The sequence below is a fragment of the Lolium perenne genome, chromosome 5 (genome assembly GCF_019359855.2).
Source record: "Lolium perenne isolate Kyuss_39 chromosome 5, Kyuss_2.0, whole genome shotgun sequence".
Lineage (NCBI taxonomy): Eukaryota > Viridiplantae > Streptophyta > Magnoliopsida > Poales > Poaceae > Lolium > Lolium perenne.
Genome location: NC_067248.2, coordinates 124,325,031 through 124,343,015, shown reverse-complemented (window position 1 = coordinate 124,343,015; position 17,985 = coordinate 124,325,031). Strand labels below are relative to the sequence as shown.

Below are 17,985 nucleotides of genomic sequence, written 5' to 3'. Positions count from 1 at the left end.
CATGTGGTTCTGATGTTCTTTATCAGCAGTTGGCACTCCTCTGATCTTACCACTGTTTTACGTCCACCGAACTGAGCAGGGACCAACAACTTGTTACCGAACTCATTGCTGCCAGGGAATACCAAAAATCGCCAACGGTAACTAGCTATCCAGTTGAGCACCCCAAAAAAAAAACTAGTTCCTTATACAACCTTCATTTCATATTAGCTGTCATAAATTTGTCTAGATTTACATGTTATCTACACACTAAAATGCGTCTAGATGCTTGCGTATCTTGAAAATCTGCGACAGTTAATATGGAACGGAGGGAGTCATGGTATTAAGATCCGGAAAGTTGTCGTTTTGTGACGGCGAGACTCACAAAACAAGTTTGTTATTAAATAATGGACTATTTGGCTACTAGTACTAATGTTCGAGAGTAAAGTTATTTTGTCAAAAAAATTGAGGGATATCAAGGTTTGAGTTTGCTAATTGACAAGTGCACCATAGCAACAGCCTTTGAGACACGTTGGCGTGTAAATAGCCTGTATGTATCTTTGTCGACGCGCTGACGTGTAGAGCATACACATTTGCCAAGAAAAAATAGCACATAATATGTTGAAAAGGCACTAGGAGTTGAACGAAATCATATGCTCCTGGTTTGCGGGCTCTTTTATCATATATTCTGAATCTAAATCATGCTCTGTGCGACATAACCAGAGCAACCTGACAGCATCGATCTTCAGGTTAGACCAGGGGTTATCTCTGCTGCTATTCACGTGTGCCTTGCCTCTTCGATCCACCAACCGCTTCGTTGCTGCACACCACACTGTCCAGCCGCGTCGCACGCGTACACTTCTCTATCTACAGCGGGACCAACAAATCTTTTTTATCTGTTCACATCCGCAGAACTGAAGTAGACTGCTGTAATGTTTCCTCATTCATCTTAGTATATTTTCATGTAAATCTAGCGCCTCCTTGTATTTCTCATTGTCACTATTGCAATCCATTCAGTCAGGTCAAACAAGTGTAGCAAAACTTATGGTAACTCCTGTTAGAACTTATATGGGATTTGGGTCCATTTAACTTTTAGATCATGGAAAATCGCAGGGGTACGACTAGCAAGAGGGCAACGTTCAGCAAGGTTTCAATCCCGGGGGGAAAACAAAGCGCGCATTGGATGCTCCATGTTTCGGGCTGAAAACCGGATGCCAACATTGGGGATTTTAGGGCCCGTTTGGTTGCCTGGAATTTTAGTATGAGTGCGCCAGCGAGATGGGAGCCCTTGCGCGTTCAGAACGGGCCATGGATCAAAAAATGCCACTCATTTGGTAGTCTGTGCAGAATTTTTTGACTCAGCATACGAGCTCAGCTTAAGCCTCACCACTTATCCCCATGGTAACCTTACCTTTCACCTTTTTGGCACGTCGACGATCACGAAGGCAGACACCACCATGGCACCGCCGTCACGCCAGTCAAAACCATCACCACGTCACCGACCACGAAGACGAAGAGCACCATGACACCGCCGGTCACGCCGGTCACAAGCATGGGCACGTCGCCGACCACGAAGATGAAGACCACCGGTCACGCCGGTCACAAGCATGTACACGTCGCCGACCACGTAGATGAAGACCATCATGGCACTGTCGTTCACGCCGGCCAGAAGCATCAGCACCTCGCCGACCACGAGGACGAAGACAACCATGACGCAGTCGGTGACGCCGGCCACAAGCATCACCATGTCGTCGATCACGAAGACGAGACCACCATGACACCGTCGGTCACGCCGGTCACAAGCATCACCACGTCGCTGACCACGAAGACAAACGCCACCATGACACCACCGTTCACGCCCGTCACAAGCATAACCATGTCGCCGATGACGAAGCTGAATACCACCATGACACCGTCTGTCACGCCGGTCACAAATATCACCACGTCGTCGACCACGAAGATGAACATCACCATGCCGCCACCACCATGGATTATCACCTCTCACTTCTCCCATATCAGCACCACGTCGCCGTCTATGAAGATGGCAAGCGAGAAGTTGAGCAAAAGTAATCCAAACTTGTTATCACCAGAATTTGACCGAGTCAGAGGTGGGCCGCGATCAGGATGGATTTGAAGATTATATATAGAAGAAATATGTGAATCGGCCTTTATATGCTAAGATTGGGCTTGTTGGCCCGTGTATCTGTATCATATTAGGATACGTGTCGGTTAGTTAGAGTTTTACCCGTGCACGGTTAGGTGCACGCCTGATTAGAAAGTCCCCTGGACTATAAATATGTATCTAGGGTTTATGGAATAAACAACAACTCACGTTCAACCCAAACAAACCAATCTCGGCGCATCGCCAACTCCTTCGTCTCGAGGGTTTCTATCCGGTAAGCGACATGCTGCCTAGATCGCATCTTGCGATCTAGGCAGCACAAGCTCCACGTTGTTCATGCGTTGCTCGTACTGAAGCCTTTTTGATGGCGAGCAACGTAGTTATCATAGATGTGTTAGGGTTAGCATTGTTCTTCGTTTAAACATGCTATCGTAGTGCAACCCTTGCATGTCTAGCCGCCCTCACACCTATCTCAGGTGTGGGGGCGGCACCCCGCTTGATCATTATTTAGTAGATCTGATCCGTTACGATTGCTCCTTGTTCTGCAAGGATTAGTTTAATATCTGCAATAGTTAGGCCTTACAAAGGGGGGGAGGATCCAGCGGCACGTAGGGTGTCGTTCGCAAGTCCTAAACAGGATGTTCCGGGGATCAACTTCGTGTTGGTTTTTAGGCCTTGTTTAGGATCGGCTTACGATCACCGTGCGTGGCCGCGAGGCCCAACCTGGAGTAGGATGATCCGATTATGCGGTGAAAACCCTAAATCGTCGTAGATCTCATTAGCTTTATCTTGATCAAGCAGGACCACCATATATTCGTGCACCCCGTACGAATCATGGGTGGATCGGCTCCTTGAGCCGATTCACAGGATAACCTGAGAGCCGATCGAGGCTCGTATTTAATGTTTACGTGTATGCCATGCAGGAAACTAAGCGAGGCATCTCCATCACCTTCCTGACCAGGTATAGGTCAGGTGGCACGCCCTTGCACTCAGCATCGGACGTGTGACCAGAAGTGCTTTGCGGGCCGTCGCTCGGAGGGGTCTCAGCCAGCCGCAGCTCTAGGCTCTTCCCGGCTCTACCGTGTTGACAGTCGCTGCCCGCCGGTGGGTTTTGGCAGTCAACACATTCTGGCACGCCCGGTGGGACCATCGTCTACATCAACCACATCGCCATCTACATCTGAGATGGCGGACGGCACGCCAGTCACCTACGAGGAGCTGCCCGACGAGCTCAAGAAGAGGTATGACGAGATCAAAGTCACCCTCGAAGCCGACCTCATCGGCTCTTTCGAAGAACCCGTTCCCATGGCATCGAGATGGAAGGGGTTCTCACCGAAGGTGCACTCGATGGGATAGACCTCTCTGCCCCGTCGGAGGAACGCACCAGGTCCTGCGGCGGAGATCAACTACTTGGTGGCTCATTCGCTACACCGCCACTACGAGAACCTGGTCAACACGTTGGCGCGTCTCGCTCTTCACGAGATCCAGGAGATCATGAGGCACCAGTACTCGCCGTCGGGACCAGCTCTCGGGACGCATCAAGGAGAGTTGCCACTCCCGATCCCGTCCACCGCTGCCATATGCGTTGGCAGCACCGGAAGTGCCGGCTACACCGGCATTCGTCGTCTACAAGATTGGTGGTGACCCTAGTGACTACCGGTTCTTGCCCGAGGCGCCTAAGGAGATCCCTCACGGATACGCGTGCACGTATGTGCCGGATTGTGGCAATCGGGCACTCACAAACCAGGCCACAACATCGGGGACTTCGGGAAAACGGGAGGAACGTCGGCGACGAGCTTGAGAAGCGTACGTGGCTAGCTAAGTACGCCACCCCGACGAACCTCCGAGCTCAGCTCCTGTAGTTGGCTCGTAGCTGGAAAAGCAAACATGGCTGGCTAAGTACGCCACCCCGGCGAATCTTCGAGTTCAACTCCTGCGACCGGCACGGCGGATCAGATCGGTACCATGCGAGAGACCAGTTCGGCATGGTGCCGAAAAGAAGGGCAATCGGCTATTCCAAGCCGTACTCCGGCGAGTACGAGATGATCCCGCTGCCACCTAAATATCGGCTCCCGATTTCTCCAAATTCGGTGGATCGGATGGCTCCAGCTCCATCGAGCACGTCGGCCGATATTTGGCACAACTAGGACCGGCTTCAGTGTCGGATCCGCTACGCGTGAGGCTCTTCTCACAGTCCCTCACAGGATCGGCTTTCGGATGGTACACCTCTTTGCCAGCAGACTCCATCCGGACTTGGAAGCGATTGGAAGAGCAGTTCCACATGCGGTACCATTCAGAGGCTTCCGAGTCCGGCATTGCCGATCTAGCACAACTACGTCGAAGCGCGGAGAAAGCGTGACAGAATACATCCAGCGCTTCGGGAATCTTAGGAACCGATGTTATTCGGTTCGTATAACTGAAAAGGAAGCGATCGAGTTGGCGTAGCAGGCCTTGCAACGCAGCTCAAGGACATGGCCTCCCAAGCAGATTATCCCTCGGCTGGCGCACATGGTTCAGAATCACAAGATATGAACAGCGCCACCGGACTGTACCAAGACAATTTCAAGTGTGCGGTAGTCCTGGTCGATGCGAGAGGAAGACGAAGTTCTGCGGGAGACCAAGAGGTAGCGATGGCTGAATGGACTCGAGGAGGAACCCCCGTGTCCTGCAAATGGGTAAAGCCACCGGGCCCACCCGGGGGATTTGATTTTGACGTGACCAAAACTGAGCAAATCTTCGACCTCCTGCTCAAGGAGAAACAGTTGACGATTCCTGAAGGTCTCAAATTCCCCACGGCGCAAGAGCTGAACGGAAAGCCATACTGCAAATGGCACAACTCGCTCTCCCATGCCACCAACGACTGCAGGGTGTGGCGTCAGCACATCCAAGCGGCGATAGAGAAGGGGCGTCTAATTTTCAACCAGTACGCCATGAAGGTCGATACCCAGCCCTTCCCCGCCGTTAACATGGTAGAGTTCACCTACCCTGAAGGTTGCCAGCCAGGATCCTCGTTCAGCATCAACATGGTAGGACCTGGGAACCACTCTGGCAAAGATGGAGATGAGGGCAGCTGCTCTCATAGCAAGGACACAGAGGAGGCCGCTCCACGCGATCGGCTCCATCATGATGGCAAGCGCTACGTCACAGAGGGAGAGGTGAAGAACATAAGATATCAGCGACCTCTCTCTGATCACCTCCTCAACAAGTATGTAAGGCAGTATGACCAACGCCGACAGTCCAGCTATGATGATGAGAAAGATCGTCTGGCTAGAGAAGCCAGAAGACATCGTCGGCATGATCGCGATGAGGAGGAGCACGAGCGCCGTGCCACGGAAAAATCAAGGGAGCAGGATGACAACGCCAGGCACTGGGACTGCCCCTTCTTCAGACACTGCTGGGATTCAGGAATGAGCCGATTGCCCACAATCGGCAATTGCCCAGAATGCAACCAGAAGAAGAAGGAGGCAGCCAACGTGTCTGTGTTCAAGCGCCTAGGGCCTCTCCCGCCACAAAGCAAACGCACTGAGTCACCTCGTTGGGCAGATCTCGAGGATTCTGAAGACGAGGGACAAGAAGAAGAAGAAGAAGATAGGTACCACCGGCCAAGGTGGTGCCCTGACGGACTCAGCCGTTCCCAAAAGCGCAGGGTTCAGCGATTGCGCGGCCTGGAGGAAGCTGAAAGGTTATACTTGCATACGCTAAGGAAGGCACGACCTGATCTGGCTGCAAAAGTTCAGCGAACCCTGGATGAAGAGGGTCGTCCACGGAAAATGGAGTGGCGCCCCAAACAAAGGAAAGCCGATGATGAAACATCGGCTGGCACAAACATGGTGTTCATCCTCCCTTCGGAGTTCAGTGCTCCAGGGTTTGACGAAGCATCTGTGGCACAACTTGACTGCGGCCCACGGCCGGTTATCTTTGAGAAGCCATGAGAAAGAAGCTACCGGCATCTGAAGGCCCTGTACCTGCGAGGATATATCGATGGGAAGCCTGTAAACAAGATGCTGGTAGATACCGGAGCGGCAGTCAACATCATGCCGTACTCTATGTTACGTCGGCTGGGACGCTCTAGCTCAGATCTAATCAAGACCAACGTGACATTGAGCGATTTCAACGGCCAAGCGTCTGACGCACAAGGTGTGCTGAACGTGGATCTGACCGTAGGAAGGAAAACTATCCCTACAACGTTTTTTATCGTCGATAGCACGAGCACTTATGCTGTTCTGCTGGGAAGAGATTGGATCCACGCCAACTGCTGCATTCCCTCCACGATGCACCAATGCATAATACAGTGGGATGGAGATGAGGTAGAGGTCGTCCAGGCCGATGACTCAGCCGAAATTTCAACGGCTGGCATGAACGCATGGGAAGCAGCAGGCCAAGAACCCCTCTCAGGAATCAACTTGGACGACTGCGAGCGCATCGACGTGACGAAGGGAAGGGTTAAGCTGGTTTTATCCACTGGCCTGACCATGTAGTTGAAGCAAAGCGATGTGCAACTTGGCGAGGCTGATCCTTGTGATCGGCCCCAGAAGTCTATGAAGGGACATTACAGAACCTTCAGTCAGCGCCTCAATCATTATGGAGGCCGATCCCAGCGATCGGCCAAAATTATCATCACCACATGTTCTGCTCGTGTTCGCCCTTGACCCTATCAGGAGCCGACGTGCGAATTACAGAGCCGATATCTGCCATTCCTTGACAGATTCGGCTCGGGGGGCACCTAAACACGATGAACATGGGAACAAGTGCAGGAGGACATGTATGCAGTGAAATATTGGGGCCGATAGGAGAAAATCGGCCAGTAAAAAAAAAAAATTTGGACAGCCGATGCAAGGGCATCGACTTTAGAATTGAGAAGCAGCCGATGCGCAGCCATCGACTCTAGTGGAATTATACGAGGTTTACCGAATCTTCCTCTCTGACATTCTCGCCTCGAGTAAGGCTCGGGGGGCAGCAGGCCTGGTGGATACTCTGTTTAAGAGCCGATTGGAGTACCATCGGCTGGTCTTTCGTCGCCACCTTCTTCACAAATGATGAGTATTAAAGAAGACCGTCAGGTTTGGTTGGAAGAATTCAAAGGCGTCCCTGAAGATTCTACATTATCCACCAGATTTCAGAATCATCAGTTGAAGGATGGAAGGGTGATTTTTGAAGGACCGATGCGTTGCTATCGGCTCATTACGCATTGGCAAAGGGGACGAATCGGCAAGGTCAGTAGAAGGAGGAATCGGCTAAATTAAACTCAAAGGAAATCGGCAAGATCAAATTGGGGAAAGTTCTTCATTGATAGATTTCTTACATAAAGAGCTGATTGCTCTCAAAAGGAAGTACTAGGGGATACATTGCCCCATCTACTACTACTGGTCCTATGCTAGAGGTCCTATCTACGGGCCGTCGCTGCCCTCGTCGTCGCCGTCGTCGCCGTTGTCGCCGCTGTCGGCGCTGCTCCCGGCGGGCTCGTCGTCGCTCCAATGGCCGCCGACCGGGCCCTCGTTGTCCTCGTCTTCTTCGTCAGCGTCGTCCTCGTCGCTGTCGAAGTCGCTGAGGTTGCCCGGCCAAGGGCAGAACCGCTTGGCCGGCGGCTCGTCGGAGGAGGTGTCATCCTCCTCCTCCTCCTCCTCTTCCTCCTCCACCTCCTCGGAAGAGGTGAAGTCGTAGGAGAAGCGGTCGTCGTCGCTCTCCTCCTCCGTTTCCCCGCTGGCGAGGAAGCGGAGGTCGCTCTCCCCGTCGGTCAGGGACTTGTCGTCCTCGGACCAGACGGAGAAGTCGTGGCTGGACTCCTCCCCAGCTTCGATGGTGCGGCGGGTGTTCGCCGCGTGGACTTCCTCCTGGGTCGGCTCTGGCGTCGGCTCACGGGAAGGGGAAGACTGGCTGGAAAGATCCGATGGAGCGGAGGAGGAAGAAGACATGGTGGCGCAGGAGGGCTTTTGGAGTGCTAATGTGAAGGAGATGCAGAGGAGAACTGTTCGTAGCGGTTAAATAAAAGGGGATATAGTGGAAATTCAATGCCACAGCAGTTTCCGAGGAAGTGGTGCCTAAGAAAAAAAAACTGCCAGGTCACGCGGAGAAGTTGAGAAGGCAAGGCATCATGATGAAGGATACTGCAACGGTTCTGCCACGACATGACCCGACGAAGGAAAGCAGAGTGATTTTGGAATTACCAATTCCAAAACCAGGGGGGCATGTGTTATCACCAGAATTTGACCGAGTCAGAGGTGGGCCGCGATCAGGATGGATTTGAAGATTATATATAGAAGAAATATGTGAATCGGCCTTTATATGCTAAGATTGGGCTTGTTGGCCCGTGTATCTGTATCATATTAGGATACGTGTCGGTTAGTTAGAGTTTTACCCGTGCACGGTTAGGTGCACGCCTGATTAGAAAGTTCCCTGGACTATAAATATGTATCTAGGGTTTATGGAATAAACAACAACTCACGTTCAACCCAAACAAACCAATCTCGGCGCATCGCCAACTCCTTCGTCTCGAGGGTTTCTATCCGGTAAGCGACATGCTGCCTAGATCGCATCTTGCGATCTAGGCAGCACAAGCTCCACGTTGTTCATGCGTTGCTCGTACTGAAGCTTTTTTGATGGCGAGCAACGTAGTTATCATAGATGTGTTAGGGTTAGCATTGTTCTTCGTTTAAACATGCTATCGTAGTGCAACCCTTGCATGTCTAGCCGCCCTCACACCTATCTCAGGTGTGGGGGCGGCACCCCGCTTGATCATTATTTAGTAGATCTGATCCGTTACGATTGCTCCTTGTTCTGCAAGGATTAGTTTAATATCTGCAATAGTTAGGCCTTACAAAGGGGGGGAGGATCAAGCGGCACGTAGGGTGTCGTTCGCAAGTCCTAAACAGGATGTTCCGGGGATCAACTTCGTGTTGGTTTTTAGGCCTTGTTTAGGATCGGCTTACGATCACCGTGCGTGGCCGCGAGGCCCAACCTGGAGTAGGATGATCCGATTATGCGGTGAAAACCCTAAATCGTCGTAGATCTCATTAGCTTTATCTTGATCAAGCAGGACCACCATATATTCGTGCACCCCGTACGAATCATGGGTGGATCGGCTCCTTGAGCCGATTCACAGGATAACCTGAGAGCCGATCGAGGCTCGTATTTAATGTTTACGTGTATGCCATGCAGGAAACTAAGCGAGGCATCTCCATCACCTTCCTGACCAGGTATAGGTCAGGTGGCACGCCCTTGCACTCAGCATCGGACGTGTGACCAGAAGTGCTTTGCGGGCCGTCGCTCGGAGGGGTCTCAGCCAGCCGCAGCTCTAGGCTCTTCCCGGCTCTACCGTGTTGACAGTCGCTGCCCGCCGGTGGGTTTTGGCAGTCAACAAAACTATACTCACACATACGTACACATTACAGTATACTAGCGAGTCATTATTTATCTGTCTATATCCACCAAAACGAAAGCCTTTCAACATAAAAGTCATGCGGAATGGTGAGGTGAAACCACACCTCAAAGGAAATTTCAAACAGTTAAGCGTGTGCAACGAATTTGGCAAAATTCGCTCAAAACTTCATACACGAAATTGACGATTTACGACTGGCTAAACTCGAAACCGATTGTGGAAATTGGTTCCTATCATCAAAACGCTTCTTTTTCATGTACAGCTTATTTCAATTCGGACTATATTTGTGTTGATTTAAAAAGAAAATGTGTGGAGTACTGTAAGAGAGAGTGAGCCTGCACAGGTTGCATCGGAAAGATTCCCGTTTGCATGGGCTGGGTACAAGATTTAACTGCACCGCTGGAAACTGCCGAACCGGGCGTTCCTTCAGAACCTGGTCCGACGCTGCTTTGAGAAGCGGTTCGTGCAAGAACGCGGCTCGGCCCAACCAAAGGGATGAAAATTACAGACCTGATGCGAGCCAAGGGACATACAGCCTACCAAACGCGCCCTTAGTATACTTGTACTACTTCACAGTTCACCATGGAGTACACACGTACTGAAAATTTTGTACAAGTACACTAAAAACGGAAGAGAAGTACACTGAAAAACATAATGTAAGTGCCCTTACAATGAAATCGAAGAAAAAATACATTGAAAACTGGAGTAAAACCTTTCAGTTCTAAAAGTACATAAAATAAGTTCATCGAACCCCATTAACATATAATTTAATTTTAAAGATCTCGATGTGAGAAATGCAGCGGTTCAAAAGATGTTCTAATTTGATTTTTTGTTTTAGAAAATAAAATGGAAAACTGGCTCATGTGTCTCCACCCGCAAAACCTGTGAATTCCCATGGTTCTTCGCCGGCCTACCTCTCTAATCAGGCCACGTGTTGCGACGACAGCACCCACACATCATCCACTTGTAAGGACAAACGATATAATAAAATCCGGAGTACAATACGAAGTGCAAGTACACTGAAAATCGGAGTACAAGCGTACTAATTTTGGAAGTACAAAATAAAAATTCATCAAAACCTAGACTTGAAAAGCATGACACGCGGAACGCAGCGGTGAAAACGGTTCATCATTTGGACGAACAGTTCTAAAGATTTGATTTTAAATCTTGAGAATACATACTCATATAACCTCCCCACATCGCTCGTGGGAGAAGAAATCCCACCAAAATTATACCATTGCGACACTTGTCGATCACGCCATGCTTCACATGTCGCAACTAGAGATTAAAAAACCCTTTTAAAGGTCGTTTTTTCTAGAGATTACATGAGTGTTACTCGATTGCGTGCCATGAGCAAATATTTAGTCTCACATGAAAAATTAAGCGGAGTTAATACCCACTTCTAAGTCTCTTTCCCTTACTTAGGGCATGAGAAGGGTACACCCGCCCTTCCTTGCCTGCCCTCGTTGCTTCCACACATGGTGTTTCGTGTGGGGCATTAAAGGCGCCCGCTCCCCCATGTTAGTCCCTAAGCGACATTGTGGGCGAAGCACCGAGCCGTCAAGAACCCTCCCCTAGCCTCCTCATGAACTGGCAGAGTAAGAGCAACTCTAGCTGATACTGCAAAGGAAAACGTGGAATCGTAAAATTACTGTTGTTTAGCTGTTTTGTGCAGAGAAAAATATCCCAAACAATTTCTACACGAGAACACGGTAGTTTTACCCAATTTTACGCACCACGGGAAAAATGGCGCAATCGATGCTACCTACACACAAACAAATTGTTACAAGATTTTTGAAATGATATTAAGAGTGTGGCATTTTGTAGCTCAAGCTACATGGAGCCTGTTTTTTCATAAATGCAAAAATGACATTTCATAGTTTCAAAAAAATATGAACAAAGATTCTTGAGATAGATAATGTTATACTCTACGATTGTGAAAAAAAAAGCAATATGAAAGACTGGGTATTTTGGGTTGTGCAAAATTCAAAAATCTGTGGATCTGAATAAGTGAACAAATTTTGAAACCTCCAAAATTTGTTAGAGTTTGTCTTTTTTTTCTGTAGCCTCGAATATAATGTATTTCATCCTGATATTTTGCCCAACATCATTGCCTACACCGAGAATTTTTTTTCAGAATTTTTTGAAACTTCAAAATGTTGAATTCGAATTTTGTAAAAAAAAAAAAAGAGAACCATGTAGCCCGGGCTACATTTGGACTTTCCGATGATATTAATCCCTATATGTAGCGTCAGAAGGAAGTTGCACAATGTACGTAAGTACGAAGACGAAAAAAACAGAGCCGCTAGAAGGAGGGCTCGAACCTCCGACCTTGTGGTTAACAGCCACACGCTCTAGCCAACTGAGCTATTCCAGCTGCACGTCCTATATTTCCCTATTTTCATTTATAAATAGAGGTAACAAGGTCGAGCCCATGTGACCATGTATCTTTTTTTTGTGACCATGTATCTAGCTAGATGAAATCACAACCTAGCTGCATGTTGCGGGAAACTTGGACTCGTGCCGATCGACCCGTCACCACAATACCTCCAACTCCAAGCACGTGAGGCGTACTACCTTGGAAGGTATGCTTGACACGGATGCACATGTCCACATATAACAAAGAAGGTGTTGCGCCGTTGCGCGACTTGGTGCAGACTGCAGAGGTAGTTATACATGGACTTCTAACCAAAAAGTTCTGTAGCAAATACTCCCTCAGTTCAGAAATGAGTGTCGCGCGCTAGCAAAAAAAACTATTTTACATATCCCCTAAAAAGCCTATTTTACATATACACACTTTGTAATTAAAATTTGTAATTGGTAGTTATAAAGGTGGTGCTTGGGCCGACTAGTAGCAAGTCACGTGAGGTGGATGCACCAAGACAGAATTTGCCCCTCCGCAACAGAGAGATATTGTTTGGACCGTCTCGTGTGATATTATTTATAAGCATGACCATGCGTAACTCGATTTAAGTGTTAATCGTGATGTCGAACGGGATCACATATCGTGATTACGAAAAAAGATCTAATTAAGTCAGCATTAGCATGCCTGCAACTTACCACCACTATGTGAGGCAAAGGGATCCGGACAGAACATCACATTGCTAGGCTAGTTGTAGGTAACTGGAAGTCGGCAAGCTTTGCTAGAAGCCAATAGTGATTAGAGGTTTTGAATGTGAATCTGCTTAGAGTGCGACTCAGGTCATGTTCCGCTTAGTACGAGCCTCAGGGGTCATACTTAAGAGGATGCGACCAGGCGGAGAATAGCCGGTTGACTCGAATCTGGTCAGGTTGGACCGAGACGGGCAGGGACAAGCTAGTGGGTTGGACCCAACTAGCTAAGGTTAGGATTTTGGGGATGCAGGTTGTCCCCTCACCCACTCCCCCTATATAAGGAAGGGTGGACTTGCGGCGGGTGAAAAACAAGTGAGTACCTTGGATAGATGGAAGAAAAATGACACAACTAAAAATAATACATTTTACATAGTAAGAAAGAGTATCGGTGTTGTTTTGTTGACATATTTTTTTGGTTGTTAACATAATCTATGGTATCATGGGGGTCGTTTTCAACTCAAAAATTGTTGATTATCATGTTATTTGTAAGGTGGTTATTACTCTTTTAGGATGGTGCTGACAAACAGTGAATAAGTTGTAGTTGGGAAAGTGTATATGATATCTTTGACATCCTGTGCCAACAAAATCTATGCTTACATGGTGGATGTTTTTGGCGAATTGTCTTTAAAAACCCCAAATCTTGCAAATATTCTTGAAAGGTTGATTGTCATGGCATTGGAGTATTGATAGTTGCCCATGTTGGAAACACATTGGGTGGCTCCTCGTACAAAGGGGCATGGGGCGTTAGAGTTTTATCAGTGATATCATGTACAATACCAAGTGCAATGAAGGCACAAACCAGGATGCTAGGGCATGAAACATATCAATAAATTTGTCTACAAAATACTATGCAAAAGATTGATTATTTACTCATTATTTTAACTTTGTTTCAACAACTAAAAGATACTTTTCATATAGGAAATGGAACTAAACACTATGGTGAACCATGATCATTAAGCATGCCCTTAAGTATAAAGATTTGGAATATAGATGGATTGCCATGTTTAATCCCTGCTTACTTTCTACTTCTTTCTGAGTCAAAGAAACAAAGTTTCTTAAAAGATCTATTGTGTGGCACCGGAATGAAATAGTCTGCAATGTCGCTGCTCCGTCGATCAAGAGCAAGATCAAAGAGAAATATGATAGGTGGTGTCTGGTGAAACTCTTTCACAGTGAGGCTTTTGGCTTCCCAGAGCCGGTGCCCCGTTGGTTGCTTGTAGGAGATTGGCTTTTCTTCTTTTTATGAGGAGTTGTCATCTCTTGTTGGCCGCAAACATCCTTCTTTGGAGTTGTTGATGCCTTTGGCATCCCTTATGTAATTGATACACCTTTCTAAAGTGAACTGTGGATAATGTCTGTAAACTCCATTGTTTGTTAGAAAAAAAATTCTGGCCGTGACCCAATATTTACCGGTCATTTCTGGCAAGATTTATTTGCGGCAATTGGTACTGAGCTGCACTTGAGTACAGTATATCACCAGCCACTGTACACTGGATTCTTCTCCATTTGTGGTGTTGCACGGTCACGAACCTCGTCAATGGGGCATTGAGGCATCAGGCTCTTGCACTATAGCTAATGTGCATACGTGGTTAACAGAACGTTGTGTGATACATGATTTGCTGCGACAAAATCTGCCGAGGGCTCAACAAATCACGAAGAAGCAGGCTGACAAAAACAGAATGTTCCGAGAATTCAAAGTGGGTGATTTGGTATTAATTTCTCAAACTTCTTCCCTATATCCAAACATTTGTGGCGCCACGAGCAGACCAGGCCACAAGTTTTTCTTGAAGTATTATGGACCATTTAGTGTCGTAGCAAGGACCAGACAAACTGGCTCTGCTTGAAGGGTCTACTCACTACTATACATCATGTCTTCGACGTTTCTCTCCTACAGTAGTTCTTATCTCTCCCACTCTACCAAACGATACTGACCAGTTGGCTGTCCCTTACAAGGTATTGGCGCAAGAAAGCAAATGTAGAGGTGGAGCAGGTTCTGGACTTCTGGTGCAATGGTCCATAGGAGATGCGACTTCAGCAACATAGGAAGATTGAATCAAGCTAACAAGAAGATTTCCTCTAGCCCTAGCTTGGGGCCAAGCTGGTTCTCAAGATGGGAGGCGTACGTGCGAGCAAACCTAGCGAAGCAAGCACTACACACGATCATCGGATGCGGGAGAAGATGCTCGATCGTTCGAGCGGAGAAGGCCAAAGCAAGACGAGGTTGTCCTTGCGAATCAGCAAGCCCAAAAGCAAGTACAACGACACGGCGACTAGGCTAAGTGAAGCTACTAAGGGCTGTCGGAGCTGCACCTCGCAGCTCCCTCTCATCTCTCTCACAAACTCTACACACACGCGCATATGTGACAGAACACAGAGGAACACATACACACACTCACCAAGGAGGGAAAACCATGGCTTTGCCGAGAGGCAGTTTCTCCTTGGTGTCACACGGGTGCTACATTGTTTTCTTGCCCGTAGGCCACACTTTCTCATTCACTTGCTCAGCTTAAATAGCTATGATACAACGTGACCACCACATCAGCCACTAACGACACCCACTAAGCCACTAACTAACCATGACCTCTTCTTCCTAGATCCTCTCCAGGAACCACACGACCAGGCTAACATGCACACGGTCACATCTAGCTAGCTAACAAACTTCACCGCATGTAAACTTGCACTTCACACCGGCTTGCCGTTCAGCCCGCGTGGCTGCACACTCTAACTTTGTGCATCTCTACGATCCGGCCGGCCGTACGAAATAACTTAGACGAACAGACTACTACTAAATAACAAGATTAGTTCCAACAATCACCTCCCTAATCTTGTTACTACTTATTTCTCTCTTGAAGCCCATGGTTGTCGACGACGTCGGTGCACCTCGCCCGCAGATGGCCGCCAATGCCATCTTGCACGCCGATTGCCGCTGTCGCCATTGGCCTCGCCGAGAGACGCACCTCCTACGCCTTCACCGCGAGTGCGCCGCCATGACACGCTCGCTGCCGCATGCACGCCACCGGTGCCGCAGCTCGCCGGTGACTCACCTCCATATTCGCCACCGGTGCCGCAACTCGCTGGTGACTCGCCTCCATGTTGTCGTCGATGACACACCTTGTCGACGACTCGGACATGGACGATGAACTCCTCATGGCAATGGCCTCCACGCCATGGCCATCACCTCCTTGCCGCCGGTGACGCAACTTACCGGGCAGCACGCCGTTCTCCTTCGCTCGTGACGCAGCTCGACGACGATGGAAAGCGGACCTCGACAAACGAGGCTCTGATACCAAGTGTCGGAGCTGCACCTCGCAGCTCCCTCTCATCTCTCTCACAAACTCTACACACACGCGCATATGTGACAGAACACAGAGGAACACATACACACACTCACCAAGGAGGGAAAACCATGGCTTTGCCGAGAGGCAGTTTCTCCTTGGTGTCACACGGGTGCTACATTGTTTTCTTGCCCGTAGGCCACACTTTCTCATTCACTTGCTCAGCTTAAATAGCTATGATACAACGTGACCACCACATCAGCCACTAACGACACCCACTAAGCCACTAACTAACCATGACCTCTTCTTCCTAGATCCTCTCCAGGAACCACACGACCAGGCTAACATGCACACGGTCACATCTAGCTAGCTAACAAACTTCACCGCATGTAAACTTGCACTTCACACCGGCTTGCCGTTCAGCCCGCGTGGCTGCACACTCTAACTTTGTGCATCTCTACGATCCGGCCGGCCGTACGAAATAACTTAGACGAACAGACTACTACTAAATAACAAGATTAGTTCCAACAAGGGCATCTCCAGCGGCTGACCCATCCAGTTTAGGTGTGTCTTCAGTCCGCGCGAACGGACGGATAGCCCGCGCACGCTCTAGCGGAGAGACGCAAACGGGTCGACTCGGGCGGATTCATCCATGCCCCAAATTTGGGCCGCCGATGCGTCAGGCCGGACAGCGAGCGCGTCCTCCCTTATCCTCCCTTTGGCCTACCTGTTCCCTCCTGTCAATGAGACGAATCCAACATCTCATGTGCCCCAAACCCTTGCCCGCCTTCTCCACCGCCACCCCCAGGCAGCGCCGTCGTCTACAGTTTCAGTTGCCGTTGGCGTCAGCAGTTCCGAGCGGGCGTGGTGGTTGTCGGTTGCCCGTGGTAGGTGGCGGTTGCCGGGCAGACTACGTCGTTGACGCATCTTGTCTGGCCGGCAGCTGCCTCCCCCGGCGTCGTCGACTGCTCCTCATCCCAGCGCACATAGCCAGAGTTGTCTGCGCACTGTCCTCCACCCCACCGGGCGGAGTAGCAAATCTTCTGCGGGCGCAAAGCTTGGCCGGCTCGCTTGCCGGTGCGCCCACAACATGCTGGTCCGGTCGCCACAGCGAGTTCAAGGTATGCATCGCATCCAAAGTTTCTTCTCTTCCGTTGCAACGACGTGGGAATAAACGTTGAAGTGATCAAATATCATTGTCTTGTACATATGAATAAGAAGGCAATTGAATTTTTCTACAAGAATGTCATCGAATCATCCTCGGACAAGGAGTCTGACGGTGAGACCGAGCTCTTGCTCGCCGCTGCAAGCATGGCGCATGACCATTTTATGTTGCCAAAACACAGAGGTGGGTCGTCGGTGAAGCGCAAGGCCAACAAGAACCGAGATCGAGTCGGTGGACACGCCAGCCTTATGCGAGACTATTTCCATCATACCAATCCGATTTACGACGCGAAGACATTCCGCCGCTGGTATCGATGTCATGAAGTTGTTTCTGGATATTCTTCATGGCGTGACGACATATGATGATTACTTCGGTGCCAAGATCGATTGCGCCGGTAATGTTGGCTTTTCCTCGTACCAAAAATGTTCGGCAGCCATTCGCCAGGTTGCATATGGAGTACATGGTGATCTTGTTAATGAGTACTTGTGCATGAGCGAGTACATATGCATTGAGGCCATGTACAGGTTTTGCAACGCTGTTATTGCGGTGTTTGGCAAAGTTTATCTGAGAGAGCTGACCACCGAAGACACTGCCCGCCTCTTGTCTATCAACGAAAAGAGGGGGTTTCCTGGTATGTTGGGAACCATAGGTTGCATGCATTGGAAGTGAAAGAACTGTCCTTTTGGTTTGGCAAGGAATGTTCAAAGGGCATAAAGAGGGGTACCAGGTAATATTGGAGCCAGTTGCGTCGTAAGATCTCTGGATTTGGCACTCCTTCTTTGGCATGGCAGGATCCAACAATGATATCAACGTTCTATAGCGCTCCCCGGTGTTTGCTAGGCTTGCAGAAGGCAATGCTCCTCAAATTTCCTATGAGATCAAGGGTCATTCTTATGACAAGGGTCATTATCTAGCTGGTGGCATTTATCCTTCGTGGGCAAACTTGGTGAAGAGAATT

The 17,985-nt window shown here is 49.1% G+C and overlaps 1 non-coding gene across 1 annotated transcript; it reads right to left on the bottom strand.

Moving 5' to 3' along the window:
- Positions 1-11,776: 11,776 nt before the first annotated feature.
- TRNAN-GUU (transfer RNA asparagine (anticodon GUU)) lies at positions 11,777-11,850 on the bottom strand. The gene has a single exon. It is a non-coding gene; the product is annotated as a tRNA-Asn (tRNA).
- Between the last annotated feature and the right edge of the window lie 6,135 nt (positions 11,851-17,985).